The 7,181-nt window shown below is 52.4% G+C and overlaps 1 non-coding gene across 1 annotated transcript; it reads right to left on the bottom strand.

The window, feature by feature from the left end:
• Positions 1 to 2,788: 2,788 nt before the first annotated feature.
• LOC131277832 (U2 spliceosomal RNA) lies at positions 2,789 to 2,979 on the bottom strand. The gene has a single exon (XR_009184882.1). It is a non-coding gene; the product is annotated as a U2 spliceosomal RNA (small nuclear RNA).
• Positions 2,980 to 7,181: the final 4,202 nt, after the last annotated feature.

Genomic DNA, 7,181 nt, shown 5'->3' on the forward strand with positions numbered 1-7,181 from the left:
TATCCAATGATATAACCCACTATGGCAAAATGAGTACTCACACACTCCCGAGGAGCTTGTCCTGTGTCAGATCATCCCCTTTAAGCATCTTAAACAGGTAACCTTCCTTATTATATTTTTGAAAAAGTTTTCTCAGCATTATACTCTCAACCAAATACCTGACAATCTCCTATGTTCGTATGTCCCCCCACCTTCCCCCCAATTTCTTGGGCAATATTACCCATCCTCCCATCCCTAGCCCCGCTCAAGCACACAGAGCCCCACCCAAAGGTATCCCTATGCCCCCATTTTATCCCTTCCCTGTACAAATACTTACCTCCAGCTTATTATAGATTTCACCCATGTAGATGTCAGCTTACATCCTTCCTCTACCCCCCGATTTCCTGTAAGCCTATCATCTGGTCTCTAGCTCCCTGAGGCAGCTTGGCTTACTTATTTCATATCATTGAGGTCATGTAGTATTTGTCCTTCAATGCCTGGGTTGCTTCACTCAACATAAGGTTCTCCAGATTCATCCATGTTATCACGTGTGTTTGTAGTGTACTCGTTCTTAAAGCTGAGTAGTATTCCATTGTATGTATATACCACATTTTATTTATCCATTCATCTGTTGATGGGCATTTGGGTTGATTCCAACTTTTGGCAATAGTGAACAATGCTGCTATGAACACTGTGTGCATATATCGGTTTGTGTCCTTGTTTTCAGTTCTACTGGGTATATACCCAGCAGTGGAATTGTTGGGTCACATGGCAAATCTATGGTTAGTTTTTTGAGAAACTGCCAAACTATCCTCCAGAATGGCTGGATCCTTCTGCATTCCCACCAGCAGTGGATGAGTGTTCCCATTCCTCCACATCCTCTCCAGCATTTGTAGTCTTCTTTTTTTTTCATAGCTGCCAATCTCATGGGAGTAAGATGGTATCACATTGTAGTTTTGATTGAAACAATCTTTATCTCTTAATTCATTCAGCAATGACGACCTAAACACTGGTGTACAAATATACATTTAAGCCCCTTTCAATTCTTCTGGGTATTATATATATACCTAGAAGAGAGAATAACCAAACTTCTTATTTTGTTTAGTTATCTTTTTAAAATTAATAGTGTATTTCTCCTCTCCCCTGTTGTTTGGGCTCGCTGTCTACTCGTATGCTCTCAGTCTCTCTTCCTCTTCTTTAAGATGCACAGGAACCAAACACAGGGGAACTGAACCCAGGACCTCTCCTGTGGTCGGCAGCGCCCGCATGGATTCTCGTGATTTAAACAAACCTTTAATAGCATTTAGCCAGTTTTGCATCCCCACTATCAATGGTTCCTGTTTCCCTGCATCCTAGTAAAACTAGTCCTTTCCTTTCTTTTAAGGTCGTAACCTTTCTAGTGATTGGGAAGTGGCAACTCAATGTAATTTTGATTAACTCTTCCTAACGACCGATGATGAGCATCTCTCTTGTGCTTGCTTACCATGTTTCTTAAATGACTCCGTAAACATAATGTTGCATAAACATATCCTTACTCGGTTGCTGACAAAGGAGAGGGGCCAGGAGTCACCAGCTGAATCCGAAACTAATCCCAAATCAAGCAAAAGAGGAAAAAACAAAAACAAACATTAAGAAATGGAGGGAAAAAAAATCAACAAAAACAAGATTTGGTTCTTTGAGAAGAGCAGTACAATTGGCAAACCCTTAGCTAGACTACTAAAAAAAAAGAACTCAGGTTCAAGTAGATAAAATAGGAATGATGGGGGCGGGGGGGGGGGGGGGAGGAGGGGTTTGGGGCGACGACGACACCCTGGTAGCTCATGCTAAGCCCCATGTCATGAAACCAAAGCTAAGTTGCTGTTTCCTGTAAGGGAACCCCTCTCCCAGGCAGGACCTGAAAACTAAAGACCAACACCCAAGTCCCATTGGTCCAATCGTACAATTTTAAAAAGTATATATAGACCTATATATAGTATATATAAAGAATAGCTTCAAAAAATGCCTTGCTCATTTTCATGGGTGAGCATAGCGTTTCATCTCGGGGCTTTTCTTCGGGGAACGATGGAAATGTTCGTTATCTTTACCGTGGTAGCGGATGACCAGGGGTGTCCAACGGACAAACCTCAACAAACTGCGCATTTAAAAAGAGATGCCTTTCGCTGTACGTAAATCATGCCTCAATAAAGTTCGTTCAAAAAGTAAGACCTGCCCCCCCCCCCCCCAAAAAAAAAAGTGTTGGCAAGGATGTGGAGAGACTGCAACCAACCAGCACACGTGACATGGCGCTGGTGGAAACGTAAAAACATCGCAGGCGATGTAGGGAACAGTTCGGCGGTGCCTGGAAAAGCTAAACATGGGAACTTATCATATGACCCAGGATTTTCGCTGCGAGGCACCCAAAGTAATTGAGAACACCGGCATTCAAACGATAACTTGCAAAAACACAGGTACGACAAACCTCGCGCTGCGCACCTCAGGCTGTTTACTCTTTCCGCCACAGCAAGCGGAGGGATATAGGGGTAAACACGTGCACCGAAGGTCCTTGTCACTGACCGCGAGGACCGACCTGGGGTCGGTGCTTCCATACTCCTGCCTTGGCGCTCCCCGAGCTGTGGCCGCCGGCACCCTTACGGGCCGCACATGGAGTGGCTTGCGCTCGGAAACTATCTCCCGCGAGCCGAGAAGCAGCACCACCCCACGGGGAGAGAAAACGGGGTGCAAGGACCCTGGGGCCCAGCGAGCGGAGTTCAGAAGAGAAAACCCGGGGTATAGTAAGAGTCTATTATTGATGACACTGATTTTTCCCCGAAGGGGATGCACCGTTCCTGGAGGTACTGCAATACCAGGTCGATGCGTGGAGTGGACGGAGCAAGCCCCTATTCCATCTCCCAGCTCCAAAAATCCATTTAATATATTGTCCTCGGATAGAGGACGTATCAGATATTAAACTGATAAGAACAGATACTACACTTGATCTTAGCCAAAAGGCCGAGAAGCGATGCCAGCCGTAGCGGCTGGCCGACGGCACCTCTCTTCTCGCTCATCTTTCGATCACGGTGAGAAAGGTCACCGCAGCTGAAAACACATTCCCTTTCCCGTGTTTGACAGCGTATTATGCTCACACATTTGTGGTACATAATGCTTTGTCAGGTTACTTATTGGAGGGATTTACGCCTTTTATTAATTTGTTCCCCACAGCTCCTGGGCGAGGTTGCAATTTTCAATTTGCATGTCCCGCCCGCGCCCGCGCGCGTCATTTCCTGCTCTCGGTGCCGGCCCCCTGGTCTTGGAACTGAAAACCGCACGTAAAACAGGATTAGCAGAAGAGCGCCTTCAGCCTCGTTATCCCAAAAAGAGGAGGCTCAGCCCAGAGCGTGTAAGACGCGTACCGCTCCTTGAGGTTTTACCTTCCAGCATTTCTTTTTCTTTTCAAAAATGTTCAAACATACAGCTACGTTGAAACAGCTTTACAGTGGACACCCGTATGTCCACCACCTAAGAGCAATCCTTTCACCGTACTTGCTGCGTTACGCACGCACGCACGCACGCACGCACGCACGCACCCCTTAAACCTTTTTGCTTTCGATTGATGAGTCGCGGGAGTATATTCTTTCGCCCTCTCTCCCTTCCTTCCCCTCCTTTCTCTTTTGAACAATCCTGTTTGTAAATATTGGTACTTCATGACTTCTACTCTCTTTTAGAGGTCTTCCAGTGAAAAGAGAGAACGTATTCTTTTCTTTTAACAGAAGAAAACCCCTTCTGTCTTGCAGTTACCATACGGGTCCATTGGGCCCTTTACGCCTTGCCGGCATCACCCAGCCAAAGACCACCAGGAGCACACCAGGAGACAGACGAGCTGGGAGCTGGGCTAGTATTACTCTCTTGCTCGTCGCGAGGCGGCAGAACGCACGCCACGGGGGACCATGGGGCGTCTCAGTAAGAGGGTGACAGGAATGACCTAGTGTCAGATTGGGGCTTGTGAGGTGATGTGGGGAGGGTTTAAGTAGACAGAGGCTTTCCTCTGGATGGGATGCTGTCAGGAAGCAAGGGCAATTAGATGACGGGGTGTCTTAGTAAATCTTCTCAAGAAGGAGGGAAGACGACGACGAGAGCCGGGCCAGAGCTGTAATTGCTTAAGTAGCAACAGTCACTCACCTTAGCCGGCGTAGGGGGATGTTTGGTCCTTTGGACAATATTCTCGTCTGTGTTCAGACGTGACTGTGGAGTGGTCTTCTCCCTTGTCTTGATTCATCACAGGCTCAGAGTGGCCCTGTCTCATGTTGACGTTGTTGTTCAGTGGCCCAGTCGTGAGTGCCCGGCCAGCTCCCGGAAGCTCCAAGGCCTGGCTGATGCCACCACGCCAGCTTCCGGGGCTGCTTTTCTCTTGCTCACAATCTAAGGCGCATTATGAGATGAGACGACTTGCTGTTTTGTCAGCCTAGGAACTTTTTTGGGTTTGTTTGTTTTTTTTGGTAGTGACTCATCAATCATTCCCAGTTACGACAAAAAAGTCTACAAGAATAAGTTAAGGGAGGTCTGACGGCGTTGCTTAGAAGGACGGTGCGACAGGGAAATTGGCCATCACTATGGCACCACCCTTCCATTTTTTTATCGTGTACCCCAAAGTATTGCATCGTCTTTCAAGAAGGTAAACGAGGAGATGGGAGACACCGTCTTTGTGGTCTGATTTTTGCTTTCAGTCAAACACAGTGGAGAACTCAGAAATTTTCATTCTCCTCCCATAATGACAAAGAAGTGGAAATTGACAGAGGAACAACATACCAAGATTATCAGATGAATCAGATCGGAGGTGGACGCGAAGGACCGGCAGCAGCACCCCAGACTCGAGTGAGGGGGGAATGGGTGATGTAAGTGAAATCTCAGACTGTGTGTCTTCAGAAGGACAATATCCTGAATGTAATCATCTCAAACTCAAGAATTTGCAATTCAACAAATTTACGAGGTCTGGAAAAATTCTTTTGAGTTTTGTGCTCTGACGGTACAGGCACCAGAAGAAGAGCCTAAAGTAGTGATGAGCAACAGCCCGTGGGAGATGGATTTGAAATCTGGAATCAGCATTTACCGCAGGGGTCCTTTACAGCCATGGTTCTCAATCAGGGGTTCACGGACCCAGGGGCCCGTGAGCTTGAATTGAAAAAAATCCAACTCATTTTCTTTCTTTTCTCTGACCTCCGATGTCGAGCACCGTGACGTCGGTGCCTACATCCTGAGAAGGGGTCCGTGGTTTTCACCTGACTGGCTAAGGGGTCCGTGGAACAAAAAATGGTTAGGAACCCCTGATTTACAGGATGGGGACAGTGCGGGCTCGTGCGTGACAGTGGGGGAGCGGACCAGTCCACCGCGTTTCGAGGACGTGGCCCACGTCGGGTAGCTGCTCTACCTTCAAAACCGGGAAGAGATGAAATAAAAAGTGCGTAAATTCTCATTTCAATTTCTAATAAAACCGTTTCCCACTATCCTTTAGTTTCACTTTTGTAAATTAACCCACGAAATGACTTGAAATACGTGAAACACACACGAAAAGGGAAGGGCCCGTGGGACCCGGAGGGTAAGCGGTGGTGTGCTCCCCTCGGGCCTGCTGCGGAGGGCGCAGGGGAGCCGGGTGGGCCTGGGCCGAACCTCCTCCCCACCCGCGTTCAGCCCGACACGCGCCGCCGGCCCAGACCGGCCCAGAGGCGGCCTCAGCCAGGCTGGCGGCCGGCCGCGGGGGTCTGACAGAGCTGGGGGGCGGCGAGGGAGCCGGGGGGGGGGGGGGGGGGGCAGGCCAGGTGAGGGATCTGGGGAAAGGGCGACGCGGGGACCACGGGGAGGGGCGGGGCCGGGGAGAGGTGGCAGGCAGGGCAAGGCAGAAGGGGACTGCAGAACCCGATGCTGGGAACGAATGGGGTTCCGGTCACCGGTGACGACAGGGTCTAGGGTGGGCCAGGGGAGTGGGCGGCTGGGGTAGGGGGGAAGCCCCTGCTGGAACGGTCGTCGTCGTGGTTATTGAGATCCGCGAGGATTGTGACGGGAGTATCTCGGATGGAGACCAGTGAGCCAGGAGCGAACAACGTGGAAGGCGCGGGTGGGCGCGCAGTGCGAGGGACCTGCGGCGGGACGGACGGACGACACAGGCGGGAGGAGAGGTGGCCGGAGGGAGAGTCTGACGGTGTGCGCGACTCACAGCCGGGGTCAGCAGCGGTGAAGGGACAGGGAGGGTGGTCTAGTCTGTGAGGGGCAGCCAGAGCAAGAACAGCGCCTCTAGGCCCGGTGGGATGAGGGGCGGGAGAAGAAACGGCCGGGAGGGAAGCTGAGGCAGTTCCACGGGGAAGGACGGAGCGGGTGGAGGGGGTGGGCGGAGGGGGTGGGAGCTGGCGGGCGGGAAGAACCCCGTCTCCGGACCTGGGGAGAGGTGGGAGAAGCTGGCCAGTCTATGCAGAGAGCTTTCCAGAGGCTCGGCTCGGTGGCCCGAGGCTTTGGGACTGAGGGCGCCTGGACGAGGCTGAGCGCTCGCCCGCCCCGCCGCTCGTGGGGGGCGCCCCCCGCAAAGCCCAAGGCGCACACGTCCAGGCCGGGCTCCCGGAGCGAGAAGAACGCACGGCTCCCGGCAGTACCGCCCTACGAGATCGCTGCGTGGGGGGGGGGGGGGGGGGGCGGAGCGGGACCCCTCGGACCCCCTTCTAGCCCCAGAACACCCGCTTAGTCGGCTGCCGCCCGAAAAGAACGTACCGGCTGTTAAAGCGATAGAAACAAGCCCGAGCCTTCCCGAGTGGGGTGCGGGGCGGCGGCCGGGGCCTCTGAGGCAAGAGCAGTCCCCGGGACTTCCCGGAGCCTCTGCAACCAAGCGTTTGCTGCGGTTCACTGCCCTTTCCCCCGGCACGAGCGTCACGCTCAGCAGCTGCACTGCCCGAGACGGTGGCTCCCACACGGCCAGCCCCTGCCCAGCACGTCGTGACCTGCGTGGCTTTTCAGCCCCCCCCCCCCCAGCTCCCCCTTTCCGGGGCCTCGCTGCCGGCGTCCGCGTTCGTCTTCTGCTCAGTAATAGCTCGGGTCCCGGGCAGTCGCAGCCCGGGAAGGGCTGCCCTGGGTTACGTTCGTTGGAATGGAAGACGGCCCGTTGCAAGGTCAACACTCGCCACTGAGCTCCCTGCAGGGCACTTTTCTGCGGTTCCTCAGCGGGGTTCGGCCCCGCGGCGTCTGCA

This window comes from Dasypus novemcinctus, unplaced genomic scaffold (assembly GCF_030445035.2).
Source record: "Dasypus novemcinctus isolate mDasNov1 unplaced genomic scaffold, mDasNov1.1.hap2 scaffold_595, whole genome shotgun sequence".
In the NCBI taxonomy this organism is placed as follows: domain Eukaryota; kingdom Metazoa; phylum Chordata; class Mammalia; order Cingulata; family Dasypodidae; genus Dasypus; species Dasypus novemcinctus.